Raw genomic sequence first — 19,820 nt, 5'->3', positions numbered from 1 at the left:
AAAAGGCAGATTCCATTAGAACAGGATGCCGGCTGTATAATACAGCTGACACAGGTCACTATTACTCTGCCGTATAAGTATGGCAAGATCTACTTGCTGCAACATTATTATACCACGGGTGGGAATAAGCATTACAGTTATCTAACAGGACAGACCTCTACTATAAGCATCTTGTAGATGCCCTTTATCAATGTAATATAGCACCCGCTGTAGGGCATTACTGTGAGGACCTACTAAATGCGCTTTATAACTAGATTACAGCCACCTTAAACAAAGTAATGACTATAATTGAAAAAAATAAGTATTCACATGATGTGACCTGAAGGAAGGCCCATTCACCACCATCAGTCCCTCCCTCCCGGAGAACCACGTTTATCCTTGGACACTAATCATTTCAAATGCGTCTTAGCGGAGTTAAACCTCTGTGACAGCTGCAGTGCAGATAAAGGCAGTGACAGGTGGAGTCACCACAATGTGTCTACCATCAGGCTGCGGCCCCTTACATTGTGCACTGGGACTTCCACTTCCAGTGACGTTCTAACATTGCTAAATTACAGAATACAAAAGAGAGTTTACAAGGGAATAAAACAAGTCCCTAATCCTATTGTTTATCCATCCATTCTGCTGACTCATGAACAAACTGAATCACCCACCGGCCACTTCATGAGCGCTTTACCAGGCCAGCACACAAGTAATCGAATCAGTCACTACAGTAATCTAATACAGCCAAGCCAAAAATCACAATGATCAGGTTACATAATTAGTGACCAAATTTCTCCAGTTGTAGGCCATTGACATTTACAGCACTGATTGCTTTTTGCAGTCTCAAATATAATCAATTAACGGAAAAAAAAAGTAGCAAGCAGTACAGTTTCCCATGGATGGGTGTCTCAGTCTGGCCCTGTCCTGCTCTGCCCTTATTCACATGGACGTCATTTGACACACGGTAAGGTTTTAATACTAGGGACAGGTTAAGACCCTCCCGATGGAAACGCCTTGACGTTGGTGGGATGGTTTTTAAGCTTTTTTTGTATCAAAATTATTGTTAACTACCGTAAGTACCCCAATGTTATTTACATCTAGTATTACCATTTACCGATTTACTTGCTGTAGGGTATGTGCTCACTTTTGCTTTTTCCCTTGGATTTCGTGAAGAAAATGTACTCGAAAAAAAACATAAAAGTGGCAAAAAGATTGTAAAGAGTTAAAATTACATGGGCACAGATTTGAGCAGAACCTGTAGAGCACAAGGACAGCACGGTGGCTCAGTGGTTAGCATTGTCGCCTTGGGGTCAAATCCCACAAAGGACATTGACCCTGCAAGACTTTAGATTTTCTCCCCGTGTTTGCGTGGGTTTCCTCTCACCGTCTAAAGAAATACTGAGAGCTTAGACTGTGAGCCACAATGGGGACAGCGATGATAATGTCTGCAAAGCTCTGTGAAATATGATGGCGCCAAATAATGAGGCAGTTTTTTGGCACTGTTTTATAGGCTCTCTGCTGTTACCATAATAAAATTTATAGTTAAACAGTTTTCAGTCTGTCCAAAGATACTTTGGTGCAGGGCATTATGACTCAGTGCAGCAAGTGGACCCCCGACCTATGCTGAACTCATGGAGTGACAGGACACCGCTCACTGAGCTCAGCGCAGGTCAGTGGCCTGCTCACATTAAGCCACAAAGACGCTGATGCAGAATTGTCGATCAGATGAATTACATCGTGGGACAATATGTCAGACAGGTGAATATTATGTTTTGTTTTTTTATTTTATTCTTATTTATAAACTTGCTGGACACAGCCAGGGCTGTGGAGTCGGAATCATGGAGTCGAAGCCCATTTTGGCAGAGTCGGTATAAAATGGACCAACTAAAACTCCTAAAATACATAATAAATTGGGTACAGTAGTTCAATGCAGTTTGTGGGGAATATTTTTTCATAAGAATTTGGGAAAGTTATGAAATGTCCTATAAATGTCTGTCCTATTCCTGATCTAAGAGCTTACACTTTTAGCTGAGATGAATCTGTGCTACAGTAAATTTATCACTTAAACATGAGCCATCTCTGAGGGAGTCAGAGTCGTGGTGTCGGTGTCATGGAAATTGAGGAGTCTGAGGTTTGACTTACAGACTCCACAGCCCTGGACACAGCGGGGGCAGAATACAACTGTCAACATTGTCCCCTGGTGGTGATGATCGCGGCGCAAGCAAGGGACAATGATGACATATGCTTTTAGCACCCGGTGCTTGGGAACAGCACTAACTGTGCTGCTAATTCCCAGGCGCCAATACATGTGATCCTAATGCGGCACAAGATTGCCACACAGGTAGACACGGACACCGATATCTCTGGTACTAGTTTTTCCAGTACCGAAAAAATCTGGAATTGTCAAAGAGCCCTTTAGCGCAGCGGCTGTAAGAATGCCCTGGTACTTTGACAGCTGGCTCTGCAGCACATCTGCACAGAACAAGCTGTCAAAGTGCTAGGGTGTGCATGTAGTCGCCACTCAATGCTGTGAGCGGTGACTGTAATTGCTTTGGGCACGTCTGTATGATGAAAAGCAGACAGCTTCCAGGAGAAATAAAGTTCATTTTCTCCCAGTAGCCCTGTGTTCAGTAAGGTGGCTGGAGAGTTTTGTAACGCTATTAACCTGTACGTTTATAGCATATAGGGACATGATAGGTTTGCTTTAACCACAATTAAAGAATTAAAAGGAAACCCAAGAATAATATTCATCCTATTTTACATATTAAAAGCTGATAGTGTAACAATAAATGGTAATTGTACATATGACCTTCCTGTGTGCACCTGGCAACTTTATTTAGATATCTGGAAAATAGAACCATGAAGTGCAGCAAATACAATTAGCAAGTTACACTGCACATCACAGTGGTTTAGAAACCGGATTCAAAGAAAGATTAGATTTCATGCAGCCATTCTTCTCAGACCCTCACTTATACTTATACATGCATGCTCAATTCAGCGTGGTGCGCACACTGTTATAGTTCCTTGGTATTACCGGTGTGAGTGAGTGGTCACATGTAATTTGTATCCATGCCGTCATGTGACGACTAAACACGTTCCACCTCTCTCAATTCACTTCCATTGATGGAAGCCGGATGTCAGCAGGAGATCCATGTGTTCATTTATGCGGGTAATGTGACCATTCGCTCACACTGGCAATACCAGAGAATCCTAACAGCAAGGGCACCGCACAAAGTCATGATTCCGAAGTCTGCAGTCTCAGTCACTGCAAACTTTGTCCTCAAAGCAGAATTCCTCTAAGATTATACTCCAGATAGAAATCAGACTAAATAAGGCCTCATTCAGATGTCAGTTTTTCATGTACCGGTATGTGTTCCATCAGCGTTTAATTCACGGATAAAACATGTATCCATCATAATGTATGAAGCAATTCACGCTTTTTTTTTTTGCAGACTTGAAGCTTTGCAATTTATTTATTTTTCATACGAGAGAAATCACTGTTGAAACAGATGCTAAAAACTGAAAATACTGATGGGAGAAAAAAAACAAAAAATGGACTAACTCTTGACCAAGGGAAAAACCACCGACATCTGCAAGAGGCCTCATTGAGAATCTAAGGCTATGTGCACACGAAGCGCTTTTGATGCGTTTTCGCAGCGATTTTCCAGCCGCGGAAACACTTGTTAATAGGTGTGCCAGGTATAGCAATGCTAATCCAGATGTACTGTGCACATGACGCGGAAATTTCCGCTCCGGATTCGCAGTGCGGTAAAAACCACAGCATGACCATTGTTTGGGCGTTTCCGCCGCAAATTTGCGCCCATTGACTTGCATTAAATCGCAGCAAACCCGCAGGTATAATATCTATACTTGCGGATTTGCTGCGTTTCAATTAAAGCCAATAGCCGCGAATTTGTGGCGGAAATGCGGTGCAGGTGGTACCCGGGTTGGAGAGGACTACAACTACTCTCAACCGACCGCCACTTCCGCTGATAAAAGCGGGACCGGTGTGGCTGGGAGGAGCAGTAGTCTTCCCAGCCAAGTCGGCTACCAAAAGAAAAAAAAAAAAAAACACAACACACACACTTTATACTCACCTGTCCAGCGCCCCCCCGGTGTCCTACTGGTCCCCGGAGACAATCCGATGCTCCCGGCAGTGTACTGAGCTGCCAGGACCTGTGATGACGTCAGCGATCAGCTGATCGGTCAAGTGACCTCACTGTGGGAACCTTCAGATGAAAGTTCCCAGGGTGATGGCATTGAGAACTTACCAGGGCTCATCAGCTGATCTTCAGTTGATGAACCCCAGTGACCTCCTGCAGCAGCATGTAAACTGACAGGTGTGATTTTACACCCGTCAGTATACACTAATGTCTTCTACAACAGTGACATCAATGAATGCTGATGTCACTGCTGTAGTGGGACACTCGGCGGTGATCATGGACTACGTCGTTGACGGCGGGCAGGTAAGGGATATGGTTGTTTGTTTTTTTTACGTTTTTTTTTTTTTTTTTTCAGAAGATCGAGGGATTCGAGGACAAGGCGTACAATAATTAAAAAAAAACAAAAAAAAAAACTTTATTTCATTAAAATGCTTTATTCTGGCCATGTTTTTATTGAAAAGGAGGCGACCATTTTACTACGCATTTCGTAATGGGGGCGTCTTATAGACGCGCTCCATTACTAACCTGGGCTTCACGTCAGCTGCCAAGACAAGTCTGACGTGAACTCCAACCCCATTACCCCACTCGTCACAGCTAGAGGGCAGTGGGAAGAGTGGAGGCTAAGCACCAGATTTGGCGCATCTTATGGATGCACCATTTCTGGAACTGCTGAAGGGTAATATTAATAGCCGCGTAGGGGGCTAATATCCATGGCCACTTCACTGGCTATTAATATCAGCCCGCAGCTGTCTAGTTTATCTTTTTCTGGCTAGATTTTATAGGGGGACCCCAAGTCAATTTTTTTCTGGGGTCCACCAGTGATCTAGCCAGTAAAAACTAAATAAACAGCTGTGGGCTGATATTAATAGCGAGGGAACATTGTTGGCTAATGGCCCTTTCCTCGGCTAATAATATCAGCCCCCAGCAGTTGGCTTTCCCTCTGCTGGTTATAAAAATGACGCGGGAGCCCACGCCATTTTTTTTTTTAAATTTTAGGCTCCGTGCCCACGATCCGGAGGTAGCAGCGCTTTGGACCCACATTTTTTGCTGGGTCCAAAACGTTGCATTCTATGGAATGCAGATAAATCCACAGGTGTTCAATTAACCATGCGTATTTACCGCATTCAATACATTCTAGTGGTCTGTTGCGCAGACAAGCGACTCTGCAAGAGAATTTGACATGCTGCGGTCCTGAAAGACGTACCGCATGTCAGTGTCCACGGGCGATTCGTGGACTCTGTTGCATGCATAGTGGACATGGAATTTCTAGAGATCCCATCCACTATACCGTAACATCTGGACGCTGTGTGTTTGACGCTGTATAAACACGCAGTGTCAAACATGCAGCGGCTCTTGATCATAGCCACATACCCAAACTCATCCGCAGCATGTCAATTTCTGTAGCAGACACGCTAGTTTCCGCTGCAGATTTTGACCGATTGAAGTGTCATATGCGGTGGATTCACATGTACCGACAACAAAAGTGTGGCATTAGAACACCGCGTTTTAGACGCAACGAAAATATGCTGCGTTTAAATCGCTGCTGAGTGCTGATCGGGGGGGACATATTGGCTAACGAACCAACTGTGAGATGTTAATTATGGCCAGGGACCATATTTGCAAATGGCACCTTCCCAGGCTAAAAAATACCAGCTCACAGCTGATGCATAAATTACATGAATAGAAATGCTAATGAAGATTGGGTGAATGGGACTAGCTGACACCTAGCTCTTTTGTTTGGTTATGACAAGGTGTCACTCAGACCTTTTCATGACCAAACCTAATTAAAGTAAAGAGTTAAATAAACACACAGACACAGAGTAAACATTTTATTTGAAATCCAACAGACACATTCTTTAATCATTCAAATTAACCAATATACTCACCCCAGTTCTGATGGCAATCCAAGGTTTGTCCCACCAAGTAACTTTATTTAGCTCCAAAAAGCACTCATTGATGTATAAAAACGCTTCAAAAAATGCGTGTAAAAACCGCATACGGTTTTTCTGCCAAGGAAATGCAGAAACGCTCAGGGAATTTATACTTCAAATACGGATCGTGAGCACATAGCCTTTAGCCTTTTACCAACATAAAATTCAAATCTAGCTGCAGAATGCTGTGGAACTAAATATATAAAGCCGTCATTAACACATACGTGCACTACACACCATGGGCATGCACAACTAAACAACTGACTGGAATCAACACCTATGAGGAGAAGGCTATTGTTCGAGACATTTTGTCTGGAAGGATAAGGAGGAGACTACTAAAAGAATCAACAGCTCTGAATTGTTTCCCAGAAACTATATATTCCTCTATTTGTGACCACATTGACTTTTGCAGAAAGAAGGAATTCCAGGATTTCACAGCTTAGTCTGATGTAAAAAGGTTAAAAAGGGTTTTGTTTGTTTATATAGTGACTGCTTAGTCATATTCCCTGTTAAGGTCACATTTATAACTGTAAGCACTTCTATGACCGGCTGGAATGGGCAGATTTATTTATTTAATACTCAGAAATATTAAGAGGTAAATTACACAAGTATCACAATAAGAAGTATATAGTGTCACAAAGGTCCATACAAAACTATTCCTACATGACTTTGGATCTGTCATACAGAAAGTAACCCAACGTACGGTTTCTAATAGTAACATAAACCATCTCCCTAAAAGTAAAAAGCAACAGAAGGGTGGGCACAACAGACCCCAATATACTTAATTTTGGTCCATTGTGTGCCATTGAGATCCATTAGATATAAACTGTGCCTGGCATATTTATTGTAGAAGTCTTCCTCTACTGTGAAAGATATCCCAATGTGCTGTGGCCATTTAATTACTACAGTTTATCTCTATATTAAATGGCTACATGGTGACGTGCTGAGAGCCAGCCATTCTAAACCAAGTAAAGTGTGCGCAACTTGCAATTGCTTGACTATTTTACTGCTGGGGGGGAAAATCACATGCGAGACAGTTGCACACAAACTACAATGAAATCCACGGTGGCAAAATTTGTTTATGAATTGCAAACTGCTCCCACAAATACAATTTACCTTTTTTGAAACTGTCACATTAGGTTGGTCACAATACACCCAATGATCAATAAGGCATCATTATCACAATACGATCTTCAGGTCTCCACATTAAGGTCGCTTTCACACTGCGTTCAGGCACCCGTTCAGTGGTTCCGTCGCGGTTAACATCCGTACCCCCAACAACATGGGATTCATGTGTATGCGCCGACAGGGCCATAGACTACAATGGTACCAACAGAGTGAACTTGCGCTCTTTCATGCATGTATGCTTACTGGAGACAGACACCCAGATGCAGTCTACCATGTCTGTGTCTGCCTCCAGTAGACGTATACGCCCGAAAATGATGCACAACAGAGCACACATTCACTCTATCTGCACCATTATAGTTGGCTCATATGTTCGAACGTCGTTTTGCGGGAGGGTGCAGACATACAGTACAGACCAAAAGTTTGGGCACACCTTCTCATTTAAAGATTTTTCTGTATTTTCTTGACTATGGAAATTGTACATTCACACTGAAGGCATCAAAACTATGAATTAACACATGTGGTATTATATACTTAACAAAAAAGTGTGAAACAACTGAAAATATGTCTTATATTCTAGGTTCTTCAAAGTAGCCACCTTTTGCTTTGATGACTGCTTTGCACTCTTGGCATTCTCTTGAAATGAACAGGAAGAGTTTTCAAACGGTTTGAGGATGACTTTGGAAGGGATCCGCTCAAAAATAACTCAGTTTGTATATAGGCTTAAAAAAAAGGAAAGGGCAGTGGAAGATGGCAGTAGCAGGTCAAAGGCTCAGCATCTTCACGGATTGTTCCTAAGGATTGTTTTGCATTGATGCTTTGACACTGAAGCACTTTTGGGCGGTTGCGGGCATCATGTTTTCTCCGATAACTCCTAAACACATGAATGGGCAGCATAAGTAGAACCGCAGCGGAGGATAGTCTACATGGATGGGCTGTGCTGCTGCTGGTTGGCATTTCCACTCCAGAATATTCCATAAGAAAAAGGGAACAGAGAACACACCTAGGACAGCCAGTAACCCCATGTCCGCAGAATGAACATGTGGGATTAACAGCTGGAAGACTAGTGTGCGGTCACCCGATTCCCCAGTAATCTGTAATGGGACACAATTGGTAATAAACAAAAAAAAGGTGTGCTCTAAATATTACAGGGGTGTAGCTGACAAGTATGGAAAATATATAATTCAAAATAAGAAAAAACAAATCTACGTATACAAGATAAAAAGGTATTAAGCACTTGTCCTTTTCACCTACAAAACATATCGGAAGTCCTATTCGCAGGTTGGTATCAGTAGCAATGGTTGTTCTAACTAATTAAATACTTATGTGTTCAAAGTATAACCCTACGTAAGCAGTGGAAAAACTGACCTGCAAGGAATTATTCCATGTTCCATGCAAGATTACAGGCACAACATAATGGATGAACAACGATAGCAAAAGAAATAAAAGAGGAAAAACAAATTAAATCTTTACCCAACACTCATCATTTATTCAAAATCCACGTGGCTTATAGGATGAGACTCTAGAAGAGATAAAGCATTCAAGCAGGGAACATTTGTGCTGCTAATCGTCCCTTATCCCTTTCTCGGATTCAATACTATGTACACAATCACAGCGGCTTTACAACGTACAACCAGACAAACTTATTTAAGAACGGCCAGTGTAGGCCACTCCTGACCTAGATGGCTCATTACGGCCTTGTAAGATTGTCAGGGAGAGATTAGAGTGGCCACTAACTTACAGATCCCCGCTTTGCCCCTATGACTGTAAGCAATAAGCTGACGAGAGAATAAAACCTCACTTTCTCCATGTAGTCGCTGCTCCAGTAAGGCAGCCATTTACCCACAGATAACCACTATATCTGAAGCTATATAGCATTTCTGTAGGCGACAGGTTCCCTTTTACTCCTTAATGACCTATGCCATACATTTTCATCATAGGGCAATTAGGAATGTAGGAATCAGTCTGTGGAGCGGGGGCCACTTCATATCAGGCAGACGCCGGCTGTGTTACGTAGCCGACATCAGCCTGTAAGTACAGCGACCAGATCACTGTAGTTTAAAGGTCAGTGCCGGCAAACAAGGTAACTGTCTTCCATCAGCGCTCTGCGATACGATCATGGGGAAATCAGTGTGTTGCCTTAGCAGCCGAGGTCCTTTTGGAGACCCCGTCACTGTAATCCTTGGCATTGGAGGAGCTTCATTGAATGACATGTTATTGCAGTATAAGCGATCGAAAGATCACAGGTTCAAATCCCCTATTGGGGACTAAAGAAATAAGGTAAAAAATTTAAAATCTTTAATCTCCAATATTTATGTCACCTCTCTGCTGGAGAAAATTGTAAGTTTTCAAAAAGTCACACATCATAAATCTTGATTAGAACAATTTGCATAGCTAACCACTTTCACTTCCCCACTGAAATTAAGAGTTTAACCCCTTAGGATGGAACCACTTTTGGCTTTAATGACCAATTCCAATCGGTCAATTCTGCAGTGTCGCTCTGTGGCGACAACTCTGCAATACTTCTATGTATCCCAGTGATTCTGTGGTTGGTTTTCTTCACACACTGTACTGTATTTTAGCAGTAAATTAAGGTCAATAAAATTGAGTTTATGAAAATAGGAAATTTGGTGACATTTGAAAATTGTGATTTTTTTTTTTTTTAACTTTGAATTTTTATGCTCTTAAAGCAGATATTTTATTAACCATTTTAATTGGTATGTTCAACATTTGCCATGGGTTTACAAAAAGCATCTCAAAAAAGGCTTTCACAAAACAAAGTTACAATTAAATATTTATACAACAGGCCAAGTCGTCACAATTACATAGATAATATTTACTTAAGTCTTTGCACACAATTCCAAGAGGAAGACAGTGATGGAAAGTAGCACTTGGTAAGAGCCGGCTGTGACAAATCCCAGGGCTAAGTGCAGTACAGGCTGCAGCCTCAGTCTTGCTGTAGAGGAGACTGCGCAGGTGGGATGGCAGCTATCTGTAGAACATAGTGACTCAGACATCCAAGAACCATTCAGCAAATTCTTCTATCACCTGGGGCCATATAGAAGCAGGGAAATCCCTTTGTATCTAAAAGCTTTAAAAATTCATTATCTGCAGGGTGGATATAGGGAATTCCCATCACAGCATCCGCTCCAGTTCACTACTATTCCGTAATCTACATAAAGACGACTATTTACGTAGCAATGGTGCGGATAGTGGATACACAATAGAAATACAGATGAAGAAGATTATTTCTGTGAATGCCATGAACACACAGATTGTTTCTTAAGCCCCCATCACACTAAGCGAGATCGCTGCTGAGTCACAAGTTTTGTGACGCAACAGCGACCTCAGTAGCGATCTCGCTACGTTTGACACTTAGCAGCGACCAGGCTGTGAGATCGCTGGTCATGTCGGAATGGTCTGGACATTTCTTTGATCGTTGAGGTCCCGCTGGGCAGCATGCATCGCTGTGTTTGACACCTTACCAACGACCATGTTGACGACTCAGACACAGAAACACATAGGCATGCATCGTTATACAGATCGGTACGGGTCGCCGCATCGTTGCTGTGTCGTTGGGAAGATCGGACTGTTTGACATCTCACCAGCGACCACATAGCGACGCAGCAACGATCCGTGACAGGTCGTATCGTTGTCGGGATCGCTGTAGCGTCGCTTAGTGTGACGGGGCCTTTAGATCTTGTGGTAGTCACAGCTGTCCTTATCAGAGAGGTCTTACATAAAGCTCTGACTGATGCAGCGTTTATCCATACGTGCAAATGGCTGCGATAAACTCTGCTTCATCTGGCTAAGATACATTGAACGACTAAGAGGGCTCAAATTGTTCAGGACCCTCAGAGTGCAAAACCTTTAAAAAATAAGGGGTATCTATGTTGGAAGAATACAGATGTCTTAATTCACCCAGATTGTGTTTACAGTTCCAGCTCAGCTCCACTGAAGTCAATGTGACAGAGATGCAATACCATACACAACCTGTGGACAGCTGAGGGGCCATTTTTCAATGAAAGTATTTTTTTTTCTAATTCTGGACAGTCCTTTTAAAGAATGTTGTTATTTCTTTACATAATATCTATAGGTTAAGAAGATTGTCCAGGAAAAGTGTGTTGTTTTTTTCTCCCTTTTTAAAAGGGTCTCACGGTTGGCTTTTTTTTTTTCCCTCTCTCTTTCTGGATATGTACAGCCACCTGTTTTTGGTGGCATTCAACGTCACAAAAGTGGGCAATATGAAATGCAGTAGCTCATAGCCTCTAAATAGTCCTAACAGTGCTCCCGTCTGTGGGCTCAGCATACCCACGTCAATTATATTGGGAAGGGAAGAGCACATACATGACAAAATGACATGTTTACAAGGCATATTGCAAAAAAAAAAAAAAAAAAGTCCCAGACATCCCCCACCCACCATTTTAAAACACCCAATGTGCACTATGGTTGAAAACTTAGTGCATGCTGCATTCTTTCCCCTTTCACTTGGATGACGGACACTCGAACAAGCACAACCTCTTCCATAGGTTACTGTACCATCTATCCCTTTCGTACATAGACTAAAAAATATCCTCATCTGAACAAGGTCTTTAGCTGAAATTGAGACTTTTTTTTATTACAAGGCTGACCTATTTAGAAACGATCTCAACTCCTGCTCTGCCTCAAATGACTTGTGAAGCAGCATCTCAAACTGTACTCTGCGCTCCTGGCCTGGAGGAATTGGTATTTGTGCCCAACAGCAACATCGAAATAAAGGCAAAGTAGGGGGAAGGGAGGGCAGTTTGGCAACAGGTGATAGAAGTCAGGAGCAGTTCAGAAAAACTTGTTGTTTTTTTTACATTTTGGCTATTCAGAATTTTTTTTTTTTTTTTTTTTTTTTTACCCAGACATGTCACACAGATTCAAAACTCATGTCACAGCACAATTTGTGAGGCCTTGTGTGTGGTGCAGCTCAGGACAAAATAGACCTACATTACCAGGCACAGCCACTATAAAACGTACTAGCGGATACACGAGAAAAGGGCACCTGCGCAAGAATATATGGGCCCACTGCAGCCAAACAGCTCATAAAAATGCAAAATTGCACCTGCACTGGAGGTATAAATGGGCTCCCTTACTGCTTGGGCTCCTGTGCGGCCACACAGGTTTCACCAATATGTCTGCCCCGATGAAACGTACGGCCCTGGTAAACAGAGAAGTTAAAGCACCACGGCCTCTTCAATCAGCTGATCATGGATGGTTAATTTCATAAACTAAGCTAGCTCCCTTCTCTGCTAATCATCAACTATGACAGAGCAGGCTGGCTTACAAAATAGAATTATCAATAAAGGAAAATAATTTTATTAAGAACTCAACTCATCTAACATTAATTTTGGACCACCACTTAAAATTCAAAAGACTTGGTCCCTAGTCCTCATTGCCTGCACAAACACTCCCATGAGGAATTAAACAATATTTTGTGCCAAGCATTATTCCCCTGACTGTACAGAGCGCGCACTAGAGAAGAAGCTCGATTAGACCAGTGCTCCTTCTAAAGAGCTTTTCAAGTATTAAATGGCTATTCCCGAACTGTTAAGTTATCCCTTATCCGTGGGATAGGAGATTACTTACTGACTGCTGGGGGTCCGACCGCTGGGAACCCTTGTGATTAGGCCTGTGGAACGGGCTCTGCAGAGCGTATGGCACTGACAGATGAAGCAAACTTCCCAGCAATCAGCAAGTTATCCCCATCCTGTGGTTAGGCTACATTCACACGATGAGCTTTTGGCACGTTTTTGATGTTGCAGAATTTCTGTACCTATACAAAAATAGGTTACTTGCGTTTTTTCATTGCGTTTTTATTGCATTTTTGATGCTGTGATTTTTGTCTCTTGTAGGTGTATCATGCTGTAAATAAAGCTGCTTTGTTTTCGATACTTCCTGATTTTTTGCTTTGACATAGCTAGGTGCGGATTACATGCGTGTTTAAATGCGATTCTGCGGCGGAGATGCACTAAAAACAGTGTTTTTTACTTGCGGAAGTTCCGCGCCTAATGGCAGTCTATGGGGAAATTCCGTACAGAAAACTCAACGTACTCGCAAGAGAAATTGACATGCTGTAGATTTGAAACACGAACCACAGGTCAGTTTAAGCAGCGTTAAAAAGAAGCAGTGAGAAAGAGATTTCTATAATTCCCATCCACTTTGCTAGAACTGTAAGACAGTGTTTTTGACACAGCAAATACATGTAGCATAAAAAAAAAGCACCAAAAGCTCATCGTGGGGACGTAGCCTTAGGAGATAACTTAACATTTTGGGAATAATCCCTTAATGCATTACAATAACAGAACCCATTTTAACTGTTGTTGCAGATCCAACTACAAAATACCAACCTGAATCACTCAGGTGTACTGAAAACAATGACTGTAAAGTCTAGGGAGTCCATTGACATCAATGAATCCACGTTCTCCACCAAATGAAAACTAGTCGGAAGGTGTAATTTATTTCTTTATGCCAAGTGTTAGGCTATGTGCCCACGATCAGGTTATAGCAGTGCTTTGGACGCAGCGTATTTTCGCTGCGTCCGATCACGCAGGTAAATCCGCCAGTGTTCATTGAACAATGTGGAGTTACCGCATCCAATACATTATATTGGGGAAATTTCTGTTGTGGACACTAGCATCTCTGTAACAGAAATTGACATGCTGCGGCTCAAAGCCGTGCCGCCGGTGAGTTTACACAGCGTCAAATAGAAGCACAGTGGGCAAGGAATTTCTATAAATCCATCCACTGAGCAACGCAGCATTTTGGACGCAGCGCATGTGAGCTGCGTCCAAAACGCTGCCATTACGGATAGTGGGCACGTAGCTTTATCGTATCCTGATTAATGCCATGCAGAGGCACACAAGTATAGCAATGCTGGCCTCTGTTGCCTTGCTCGTTTTAAGGACCCCTAAGCTCTGCCATATTGGGACATCATTAAGCAAAATTCAGAGGGTGTGCATAGATTTGTTGACTTCTAGTACAACATACATATGCTGGATCAGAGCCATCCATTCCTGAGTATAAACTCATCACAAGCAGATATGATAGATATGTTCTTTATGAGGCATGATGAACATCACAGGTATGACAAGCTGTAGCAATGCTGACAACTGTAGCTGATGGATAACATGATAAATATATGTTCACAAAGTACTCTTGGGTTTTCCAGGAGGAAGAGAAGATTAAGATTGCCACATCGCTAGTGACAAATACAAAAGGTACTCTGCTCAGAAAGCAATGGAGTGTTATAGCAGGAGCCGTCCTTCCAGGCAGCATGTCTTCTCCATGTGTCACGTACAGACAGGTACATAAAAACACAGACAGAAGTCAAGCCTGCACGTTGTCAGGTAATTATGAGGAGCAATCATGTCATGTAATATTTTTATAATAAACTTTTAGCCAATGTGACCAATAATACAAATAACCTAGTGCGAAAGACCAAAAGTAACATATCAGGAGAGGACTTCCACCTGACACCACTTTATAAGGTCTGGGGGACTCCAAGAACGCTCTAAATCAGGCCAAAAAGTCTCCTGGTAATTGTCATGAGGGATAAATGCAATCCTCAGTGAGGCGACCTGATCACAGCCGGGGTCTGTACACAGGAAAGATGGCTGTCTACCATCTGCTTGATGTAAGACAATCACATCACAAAGTGCGGTGATCAACAACTTACTGCTGCTTGTACACTACAACTCCAAGCATGCCCTGACTGCTTACACTTGTGCAACAGCTGGAGAGTCACAATACATAGATCATTTATAGAGAATGATAGAAATATTTCTTCCACGAGGCCGTCCATACAGAATGATATGTACAGCCATTACACAGGGGATGAAGACCGCAAATCAGATGACGGTGGGATCAGAAGACCATAACATGAGCGCCAAGGAGGTGGGCTAGGGCTGTAATGCCATAGATACACACAGCCAGGGGCGACATATCATACCTGCCTAGGGGCCCAAGAGGTAAGGGGGCCACTATCACCCCCAAAGCAGTGCAATTGTGCATTTTCAGAAGATATACAGGAGAGGAGAGCCCCTCGATCCCATAGATGACACAGTAGTAGAGATACATACTGCACAGAAAGTTTCCTGCCAGCAGCCCCGTGTACAGCCCGGCATCATGCAGCCGTCACCTCGCTCCCCATAGTGCTGTGTGCACTGGTCCTCTCCCCCATCATGTCCCCCTTCCTCAGCACATGCCGCCCCTCACCTGTAGCAGTGGCCGGCGCTCATCTCCCGTGTCCCCGCTCCTACAATGACTATTGCCCGTGTGCTGGTATACGGGGCGCTTCACCTCCTACTTCAGCCCTGACTTCCTCCTCAGCCATAACCAGCCCCTTATGGGGAGGCGGTAACCTGTGAGCCGGGCGGGGAGGAGCGCGGCCCCGGGCTCGGTGCCCAGGTGTCTTCCTGTTAACATTTTGCAGCTCCTGAGAACGTTCAGTAAACAATTAGCCGGTGCACTGTCCGCCTCGCTGGTGTGGTGGCCGGGCATCCTCTGCCGCTGTGGTGCACTGTCCGCCTCGCCGGTGTGGTGGCCGGGCATCCTCTGCCGCTGTGGTGCACTGTCCGCCTCACCGGTGTGGTGCACTGTCCGCCCCGCCGGTATGGTTGCCGGGCATCCCCTGCCGGTGTGGTGCACTGTCCGCCTCGCCAGTGTGGTGGCCGGGCATCCTCTGCCGCTGTGGTGGCTGGGCATCCTCTGCCACTGTGGTGCACTGTCCGCCTCACCGGTGTGGTGCACTGTCCGCCCCGCCGGTGTGGTGGCCGGGCATCCTCTGCCGCTGTGGTGCACTGTCCGCCTCACCGGTGTGGTGGCCGGGCATCCTCTGCCGCTGTGGTGCTCTGTCCGCCCCGCCGGTATGGTTGCCGGGCATCCCCTGCCGCTGTGGTGCACTGTCCGCCTCGCTGGTGTGGTGGCCGGGCATCCCCTGCCGCTGTGGTGCACTGTCCGCCTCGCTGGTGTGGTGGCCGGGCATCCCCTGCCGCTGTGGTGCACTGTCCGCCTCGCCGGTGTGGTGGCCGGGCATCCTCTGCCGCTGTGGTGCACTGTCCGCCTCACCGGTGTGGTGCACTGTCCGCCCCGCCGGTATGGTTGCCGGGCATCCCCTGCCGGTGTGGTGCACTGTCCGCCTCGCCAGTGTGGTGGCCGGGCATCCTCTGCCGCTGTGGTGGCTGGGCATCCTCTGCCACTGTGGTGCACTGTCCGCCTCACCGGTGTGGTGCACTGTCCGCCCCGCCGGTGTGGTGGCCGGGCATCCTCTGCCGCTGTGGTGCACTGTCCGCCTCACCGGTGTGGTGGCCGGGCATCCTCTGCCGCTGTGGTGCTCTGTCCGCCCCGCCGGTATGGTTGCCGGGCATCCCCTGCCGCTGTGGTGCACTGTCCGCCTCGCTGGTGTGGTGGCCGGGCATCCCCTGCCGCTGTGGTGCACTGTCCGCCTCGCTGGTGTGGTGGCCGGGCATCCCCTGCCGCTGTGGTGCACTGTCCGCCTCGCCGGTGTGGTGGCCGGGCATCCTCTGCCGCTGTGGTGCACTGTCCGCCTCACCGGTGTGGTGGCCAAGCATCCCCTGCCGCTGTGGTGCACTGTCCGCCTCACCGGTGTGGTGGCCGGGCATCCTCTGCTGCTGTGGTGCACTGTCCGCCTCACCGGTGTGGTGGCCAAGCATCCCCTGCCGCTGTGGTGCACTGTCCGCCTCACCGGTGTGGTGGCCGGGCATCCTCTGCCGCTGTGGTGCACTGTCCGCCTCACCGGTGTGGCGGCCGGGCATCCCCTGCCGCTGCGGTGCACTGTCCCGTAGCCGGTGTGGTGGCCGGGCATCCCCTGCCGCCGTGGTGCACTGTCCGCCTCGCCGGTGTGGTGGCCGGGCATCCCCTGCCGCTGTGGTGCACTGTCCCATAGCCGGTGTGGTGGCCGGGCATCCCCTGTCGCTGTGGTGCACTGTCCCGTAGCCGGTGTGGTGGCCGGGCATCCCCTGTCGCTGTGGTGCACTGTCCCGTAGCCGGTGTGGTGGCCGGGCATCCCCTGTCGCTGTGGTGCACTGTCCCGTAGCCGGTGTGGTGGCCGGGCATCCCCTGTCGCTGTGGTGCACTGTCCCGTAGCCGCTGTGGTGCACTGTCCCGTAGCCGGTGTGGTGGCCGGGCATCCCCTGCCGCTGTGGTGCACTGTCCCGTTACCGGTGTGGTGGCCCGGCATCCCCTGCTTCTGTGGTGCACTGTCCGCCTCGCCGGTGTGGTGGCCGGGCATCCCCTGCTTCTGTGGTGCACTGTCTGCCTCGCCAGTGTGGTGGCCGGGCATCCCCTGCCGCTGTGGTGCACTGTCCCGTAGCCGGTGTGGTGGCCGGGGATCCCCTGCCGCTGTGGTGCACTGTCCGGTCCCGCTTGTTCTATTTGGCATGAGTGTCTCTGACTATACCTGTCAGTATGGCGGCGGCTGTGTACATATAGCAGCCCCCATAGTGATCCGCACTGACCAGACTCGTCTTCATTTCTGTCACTTCTTTTCTGCAGTCCCTTTTGCTGTGACTATCCGCACAGCCGCAGCTCCCAGGAGGGTCTGTGGAGGTTTTCACAGCAGTCCCTCTCAAAAAAAACCTGAAACAATTCCTCAACACTTTAACATTGAAGTCTATGGAAAACGGATCTGTTAATCAGCCATCTGTTTTCTTCCATTTAACAGATGCAGTAAGCAAAAATAGGATCCATTACAAATGAAAGAAAAACTGATGTCTAATTAACAAATCCGTTTCCTATGGACTTTAACCCCTTTACGACCTTGGGATTTTCTGTTTTTGCATTTTCGTTTTATTGCTCCCCTTGTTCCCAGAGCCATAGCGTTTTTATTTTTTGGGCAATATGGCCATGTGAGGGCTTATTTTTTGTGGGACGAGTTGTACTTTTAAACGCCATTACTAGTTTTACCATATCGTGTACTGGAAAACGGGGAAAAAATTCCAAGTGCGGTGAAATAGCAAACAAATGCAATTCCACAGTTGTTTTTTGTTTTTCTTTCCACATTCACTGAATGCTAAAACTGACCTGCCATTATTATTCTCCAGGTCATTACGAGGTCGTAGACACCAAACATGTATAGGTTCTTTTTTATTTAAGTGGTGAAAAAAAATATCCGTTGTTTTGCACCTATTAAGTAATTTGAGTTGCGTACATTTTTTACATGCATTTTTCACTCTGCGTTTTTTTCTCTTGTTGGCATGCCATGTTTTAAACAAATCTGCGTTGTTTTTGATGCTTCCTGGTATTTGACTTTGACAAAACTTTATTGATGCGGTTGTGTGCGGATTACATGCGTTTTTGTTGCGTTTCCGCCACCGAAATATACTAAAAATGTAAATATACATTTTTTATTTGTGGATTTTCTGCATCTAATGCAAATCTATGGGAAAAATCTGCACGTAAAACTCAGCATACCCACAGAAGAAATTAACATGTTGCGGATGTGACAACACGCACCACAGGTCAGTTTACGCTCAGTAAAACAAACAAAAAAAAAAAGTATAGTGGGCAGGAGATTTCTTTGAGATTTCTATAAATCCCATCCACTTTGCTGGAACTGTAAGACGCTGCATTTTTGACTCCATGAAAATACGCAGCATCAAAAAAATCACCAAAACTCATTATGGGAACACAGCCTTAAAGCTCTAGCAGAGGAGTCACCCAGCTGTTCAGCGTCTGAATGGCACGTTAAGCAATTATTATGTATTGCTAGGTAAATAGGCAGGTTAATGATGAATGTATGAAAAATAGTCTAGTTTTCATGCATATAGTGTTCTGTATACAACCTGTATGTCATCCATTTGCCATATACTGAAAGTTAAAAAAAACTCTACAAGGCCAAATGCAATTTCCTGTGTTATTAATGGATCAATTGCAAATATTAACAGTTTAGATCAGAGTAGTGAATGCTGTGATTTTTTTTTTTTTTTTTTTTTTACGCTCAGACCATAAGTCCACATGCGGTCAGTGTGGCGCATGGACAGTATACAAACCAAAAATACTCATGTCTGAACAAGCCGTTAAGGCATTATTCACACATCTGTTACTAACGGACAGCACACAGATCGGTCTGTCTGTTCGCAAACGGAATCATTCAATAGAATTTGAGAGTTTGGTCTGCAACTTGGACCAGAGAGATTGAATGCAAGTTGATTTCTTTAATGGATAGTGCATGTACAACAAAACTGGAAGTATGAATTAGACCTTACTAAGGATATGTACACACTTTAAGTAGGTAAGTATTTCTGCACTGAAAACATGTCTATGGCAGGAAGAACACTACATGAAATACTCATGTTTTTGCGTTGTTTTTTATGTTTTTTTCTCATTTATTAGGCCACATTCATACATTCGGTATTTGGTCAGTGTTTTACATCAGTATTTGTAAGGCAAAACCAGGAGTGAAACAATCAGAGGAAAAGTATAATAGAAACACGTCACCACTTCTGTATTTTTTGCCTACTCCTGCTGTTGGTTTACAAATACTGATGTAAAATACTGAATGTGGCCTTAGAATGGATGAAAATGCTGCAAAAATTGAATTGCTGCAGATCTAAAACTGCTTCAAATCTGCATG

The 19,820-nt window shown here is 45.1% G+C and overlaps 1 protein-coding gene across 1 annotated transcript in view; it reads right to left on the bottom strand.

Annotated features, from left to right (window-relative positions):
- The window catches only part of MCTP2 (multiple C2 and transmembrane domain containing 2), a 196,719-nt gene extending 181,123 nt beyond the window's left edge, over nucleotides 1–15,596 (bottom strand). Inside the window, exon 1 of the mRNA XM_073653317.1 lies at nucleotides 15,443–15,596. The gene's annotated coding sequence lies outside the window, so the exon portion shown is untranslated. The remainder of the gene's footprint in view (nucleotides 1–15,442) is intronic.
- Nucleotides 15,597–19,820: the final 4,224 nt, after the last annotated feature.

The sequence above is a fragment of the Phyllobates terribilis genome, unplaced genomic scaffold (genome assembly GCF_046119375.1).
Source record: "Phyllobates terribilis strain yellow unplaced genomic scaffold, ASM4611937v1 Scaffold_11__3_contigs__length_659146591, whole genome shotgun sequence".
Classification (NCBI taxonomy): Eukaryota; Metazoa; Chordata; class Amphibia; order Anura; family Dendrobatidae; genus Phyllobates; species Phyllobates terribilis.
Note: the sequence above shows the minus strand (reverse complement) of the source record. Positions and strands in the feature narration are given on the sequence as shown.